The sequence below is a fragment of the Cololabis saira genome, chromosome 1 (assembly GCF_033807715.1).
Source record: "Cololabis saira isolate AMF1-May2022 chromosome 1, fColSai1.1, whole genome shotgun sequence".
In the NCBI taxonomy this organism is placed as follows: Eukaryota; Metazoa; Chordata; class Actinopteri; order Beloniformes; family Belonidae; genus Cololabis; species Cololabis saira.
The window spans coordinates 6,918,814-6,925,434 of NC_084587.1; positions in this window are offsets into that span (position 1 = coordinate 6,918,814).

Below are 6,621 nucleotides of genomic sequence, written 5' to 3' on the forward strand. Positions count from 1 at the left end.
CTTTTCTTTTGAAGAAAAAAAATCTTAGAAATAGTTTAATAGCTCCAAAGACTTAAGTTTGGAGTCCTTTTCATCTTCTTGCAGTAAAATTGTTCACGCGAAGAATCAAAAGCACTTGAAACTGAGCTGCAATTGTAATCAAAGAAGAGAAATCAGGCCGTCCACAAATCAGACTATTGTTACGTTTCTGCACGTCAGAACAACCTGAGCAATTTCTGCACGCTTTTATTGTGAAGTTCTGCATTTACAGAACCAAAAAGCCAAATCAATCACAAATGCATACACGTTTGTTTTCTTAGTGTACCAGTATGGAAGCTTAAGTATAGCTGGCGTTGGTGGGAAGTGTGCAGAAGAGATTGGAGGGGAGGATTTGAAGCTGCAAGCAGGTGACCTACGGAGGAAACCGTTTGGCTGCACGCCGGCAGAAACAAGCTGATTTCTGTTTCTCTGCATATTTCTTTGTCCCTCCAGCCCCCCGTCCTCCCCGTCCTCCCTCACCCTCAACCTCCCCCATTTTCTAATTTTCCTGAGGACGGAGGTGCCTGTGTGCCTGGCACATGACATTGATTTCCATCAGCGCTTGGAAATAACCTCAGAGCCGTTGCCGGGGCAACCTGCGTCTTACCTTTTCACATTTTTGCATATTGGCACAGAGTTTTTTTTTTTCTTTTTTCTTTCTTTTTTTCATCGCTGAGGCTGAAGCTCACGGAGCGACGGAGGACAAATGGGGTAAAAGGAGGTGTGGGGGGTGCAGGAGGAGAGATGGATGGCCATGCCAGGGGAGAAAAGGTGGAAACTCTGGCATGAAGAGAGTGTGTGTGTGTGTGTGTGTGTGTGTGTGTGTGTGTGTGTGTGTGTGTGTGTGTGTGTGTGTGTGTGTGTGTGTGTGTGTGTGTGTGTGTGTGTGTGTGTGTAGGGGGGGACGACGGAGAAGGAAGGAAGGAAGGAAGAAAGGAAGGAAGGAAGGAAGGAAGGAAGGAAGGAAGGAAGGAAGGAAGGAAGGAAGGAAGGAAGGAAGGAAGGAAGGAAGGAAGGGAAGAAGGAAGGAAGGAAGGAAGGAAGGAAGGAAGGAAGGAAGGAAGGAAGGAAGGAAGGAAGGAAGGAGAGAGCTGCAGGAAAGAAGGAAGGAAGGGAGAAAAGAAGGAAGGAAGGAAGGAAGGAAGGAAGGAAGGAAGGAAGGAAGGAAGGAAGGAAGGAAGGAAGGAAGGAAGGAAGGAAGGAAGGAAGGAAGGAAGGAAGGAAGGAGAGAGCAGGAGGAAAGAAGGAAGGAAGGGAAAAAGAAGGAAGGAAGGAAGGAAGGAAGGAAGGAAGGAAGGAAGGAAGGAAGGAAGGAGAGAGCAGGAGGAAAGAAGGAAGGAAGGGAAAAAGAAGGAAGGAAGGAAGGAAGGAAGGAAGGAAGGAAGGAAGGAAGGAAGGAAGGAAGGAAGGAAGGAAGGAAGGAAGGAAGGAAGGGAGGAAGGAAGGAAGGAAGGAAGGAAGGAAGGAAGGAAGGAAGGAAGGAAGGAAGGAAGGAAGGAACAGGAGAATTAGGTAGGAAGGAAGGAAGGAAGGAAGGAAGGAAGGAAGGAAGGAAGGAAGGAAGGAAGGAAGGAAGGAAGGAAGGAAGGAAGGAAGGAAGGAAGGAAGGAAGGAAGGAAGGAAGGAAGGAACAGGAGAATTAGGTCATTTTGACCCAAAGACAGTACAAGGGTTAAAATCGTTGTCTTGCAGCAACAATGAAGGCTGGATGAAGAAAAGAGGTGCGTGCGTGTGGAGGTGGGGGGTTCTCTGACACTGATGGACTCCTGCCTCACAATTAACTATGGAAAGGGCGAGAACATGGACTGAAGGAGAGAAGACGGATCTGCACGGACGGATGAAGAGAAACCTGGAATCATGAAGCGAGAGAACAAACCGAAGAAACAAACAAACAAACAACAACGTGCAACATTACTCGTTTGTCTAGTAACGAGCAATCGTGCTCCTGTTACCACGACATTAAACAGCTTGTTGTTTGATGTCGCTTCATCCAAAACACATCAGAAACTACGGTGGCCGACAAGGGCCAAACGCACTGCAACGGCCTAATGCGTCTCAGTTAAGGAAAACGGCTTCAAGTACAGAAACGATTCAAATTCACAAACTCAGAACGAGGTACAAAAACAGAAACGTGGTGCAAATGAAAAAACGTGCTGCAAGACAAATGCAGCATCATCAAACGCGCTGCAAATAGAGAGTTTGTGAATTTGAATCGTTTCTGTACTTGAAGCCGTTTTCCCTAACTGAGATGCATTAGGCCCTTGCAGTGCGTTTGGCCCTTGTCGGCCACCGTATTAAACAGCTTGTTTGATGTCGCTTCATCCAAACACGTCAGAAACACACTCACAACATCGTCCGATTGGAAACACTCACTACGTTTATATGCAATAACAGAAATTGTTGCCTTAATCCAACCAATATCGAAGTTTTAAAAGCTATGTATACACCTTAGCCGGGCTGAACTGAAGCTCGTGAGATCAAGCTTTTCTACCAGATAATTCGTCCTAATGTTAGTCCGGCATGTATACCAACCCACGCTTAGCCGAGCTAGCGACTGCCCCCTTCTGGAAATGACGACACCATGAAAGCCAGAATATCAACACAGTAGGAGAAAAAGAAGACGAACAATAAAGAAGGAACCGGAAGAACGCCAAGGCAAAAGTGCATGTGGTGCCACCTAGTGGTGTGGAGTCGAACGCACCTCTCTCAATAATCGATTGTGTTCTTGCGCATGTTTTACTTAGATTCTCTGAACCTCCAGTTTAATCCTTAGCTAGATTGTTGTTATTTTGGTAAGGTTGGACATTTTAATGATGAGGATGATTCACTTTTGCAGCCAGCCACTAGTGGACAATCAAGGAACTGCCGCACCTTTGAAAACTGCCGGCTGCCAGCATTCATCTCATGGACTTTCTAATAAAGATAAATACTTATTTTCCTCTTAACTCTGTGATCATGGTTGCTATATAACCCTTTTTCCACCAAACCGGTTCCTGGGCTGGTTCTGGGCGAGTGCTTTCTGTTTCCACTGACAAAGAACTGGCTCCGGGTAAGAAAAAATGTTTCCAAGGTAGCACCAACTCTTTGCTGGTCTAGAGGAAAGAACCACTTACAATTTCATATGGAAGCAGCAAAGCATCATGGGTCTGAAGGCTGAGTTATGTTTCTGCGTAGGCCATGTCTACGCCGTAGGGTACGCGTCGACGCAGACCACACGCCGTCACTGACGCCGTCACTGACGCCACCTCCCAAAAATTGTAACTATGCGTCGAGGCGACGCAGACCAAACGCAGACGAGAGGGCTGTGATTGGTTCACTTGGTAGCAACGCATTTCCGGTTTCCGGTTTGAAGCAGTCGTGAACTTTCAGCGCTCTTTTCTTCGTGTATTTGTGATTTTTTTGGTTTTGTTTTCTCGCACAATAGTTGTCCTTTTGTCTTTAATTCACTGTGACCGGAAAAAGACGGATAAACTAGCGGTCACGGGGGGTATTGCACCGCGGCGAAATGGAGTGATGGCGAAGTCCGAAGGGTTCACGACGGCGTCACGGGGTGACGGCGTAGGCACGGCGTCGTTTTGACGCAAAACCATAATTCAGGCTTGAGGAGGAGACAACCTGTCTTTTAGAGATGTGTCCACGGAGAAGCTACGTGGACCAAGTCCTGTTAGAGCAGATACCTGGTTGTTGCTTCAACTTTCGCGCCAATGCAAACACAGCAACGTAACTGATGTTTGCAGTGACTTAGTACCCAAGCTATGGAAAAACAAACCGGTTCTCAGCTGGTTCGCAAATTGAACGAGTTGTGAACCAGCGCTGGCCCAGAACCAGCTCTGGAACCGGTTTGGTGGAAAAGGCTTATTGGTCGTTGCGTGCAGAAGGCCTTATTCTTGCGTGGGTCCCTCACACTTGCATGTGCAGGGTCCGTGGGCGGGGAGGGAGGTGCCGAATAAGAAATGTTTGAAGCAGGCCGACAGCAGGAGAGGAAGGCGGGGAGAGGCCGAGCATGTGCCTCTTGATTTCTCGCCTCCTTCCTTCAACGCCCCAGCCAAGTGCAGCCAGGGAGAAAATTAATTTCTTATTACCTGATTATATTATTGGGTTTCGCTTGGAGTGTCGGTTGAATATCATACATCAGCATTTCATCAGACGGGCTCCGGTAAGGTCATAGGAGTGTGATGTAGAGCAGGGCTGCCAGCTGGCGGTGGGGGGGGGGGGGTTCGGCCAGGACTGGGAGCCTGAATTTGGGGGGGGGGGGGTCTGCAATGCTGCTGCCACGCCTCCCCGTCCCCAGGAATAAAGACTGGCGCTGGCAATATGCTGGCAGAAAGCAATTTGCTTGAGTGCTATTCCCTACGCGACGTCTGCCGGACGCATGTGCACATACACGCACGCACGCACGCACGCACGCACGCACGCACGCACGCACGCACGCACGCACGCACGCACGCACGCACGCACGCACGCACGGCACGCACGCACGCACGCACGCACGCACGCACGCACGCACGCACGCACGCACGCACACACACACACACACACACACACACACACACAGCATGGAGGTGCAGCCTGATGCAGGGCCTTGCACTTCACTAGGGATCAGCTCTACACGCCTCTTTTCTTCATCCAGCCAGCTCCCCCCTCTGCTGCAAGACACGACGATTTTAACCCTGGTACGGCTTGGTCTTGGGACAAAATGACCTAATTCTCCTGTTCCTTCTTTCCTCTTGCTCTCTCTTTCCTTCTCCCTTCCTTCCTCCCGTCCCGTCGTCCTTCCTTCTTTTCTTCCCTTCCTTTCTTCCTTCCTTTTCTTCCTCTTCCTTCCTTCCTTCCTTCCTTCCTTCCTTCCTTCTTCCTTCCTTCCTTCCTTCCTTCCTTCCTGTCCTTCCTTCCTTCCTTCCTTCTTCCTTCCTTCTTCTTTTTCCTTCTTCCTTCTTTCCTCCTGCTCTCTCCTTCCTTCTCCTCCTTTTCTCCCTTCCGTCCTTCCGTCCGTCTCCTTCCTATCCTTCCTTCCTTCCTTTCCTTCCTTCCTTCCTTCCTTCTTCCTTCCTTCCTTCCTTCCTTCCTTCCTTCCTTCCTTCCTTCCCTTCCTTCCTTCCTTTCCCTTCCTTCCTTCCTTCCTTCTTCCTTCCTTCTTCCTTCCTTCCTTCCCTTCCTTCCTTCCTTTCCTTTCCTTCTTTCCTTCCTTCCTTCATTCATTCCTTCCTTCCATCCTTCTTTTCTCCTTCCCTTCCTCCTTTCTCCCCTCCTCTTTTCTCCCTTCCTTCCTTCCTTCCTTCCTTCCTTCCTTCCTTCCTTCCTTCCTTCCTTCCTTCCTTCCTTCCTTCCTTCCTTCCTTCCTTCCTTCCTTCCTTCCTTCCTTCCTTCCTTCCTTCCTTCCATCCTTCTTTTGAATGAATGAATGAATTAATGAAGTTTATTCAGTCATTGCAACACAACACCAAAAAAACATTGTGCACAGCATTAACATTTCATACAAAACCAAAAAAATGTGTTGAACAATAACTGAAAAGGCATAGACTGAAGCAAACTGCTTATAAAAGCCTATCCATTATTACCAACTTTCTTTTTTTGGCTACCGACCTCCAGAAAACCAAAAAGAGAATAGAAAAGCAGAGAAACAACAAAAGGCAAAGAAACAATAGAAAAGCAAAGAAACAGTTACAGATGGTCAATTGCACTTATAAGCTTCAAAAATAGCTTTACAAACCATTTTCTTAAATACAAAAAAAGAATGACATGTTTTTAAATGTATGTTGGCATCATTCCATTATTTAACTCCAGTGATGGAGACGCGTCTCCTTTTCATACCTTTTTTAGCTATTTGTACTGTGAAATTACAGACACCTCTAAGATTGTAACGAGTCTCCTGAATTGAAAAAAACCTGTCTCTGTCCCTCGGGCTCTTCCTCGTCGGCCTCTGGTCTCGCGGGTGGCGGTGGTCGCTCCCCCCCCCTCCCCCACTATAGATACACTTCAGGTGGAGCTTTGTTTGGTACACACACACACACACACACACACACACACACACACACACACACACACATATAGTCATTTAGTCACATGCACACACACACACACACACACACACACACACACACACACACACACACACACACACACACACACGCATGATCATATACATACACACACACACACACATAGACATACACACTGGCTTGTTCACCTGCATGCTGGCTCTCTAGTTTTTGGGTTTAGGTAGCGGTAGCGATAGCTTAGCTCAGACTGCGATCAGATCTCAAGATTTAGGTCGATTGCTGTTCGTGTTTTGGTTGGCTCCGTGCCGGTTTCGTGCTTTGTTTGTGGTTTTTTGTTGCAGATTTCCAGTGCTTGACGTGTGTCTCCGTGTGTTCCTGCTTCCTGGATTGGCAGTGGATGTCGTCACCCCCCCCCCCCCCCACCCCCCCCCCCCCCAAAAAAAAAAAAAAAAAAACACTGGGTTTGTATGTGTATATTTATGTATGTGTACGCATATGTGTGCGTATATATATGTATATATTACATATAGTAATAATGCACATATATACACTTTTGGTTTCTACCGTCATGGTATCAATCAATAATATGTGTGCAGACAAGGTA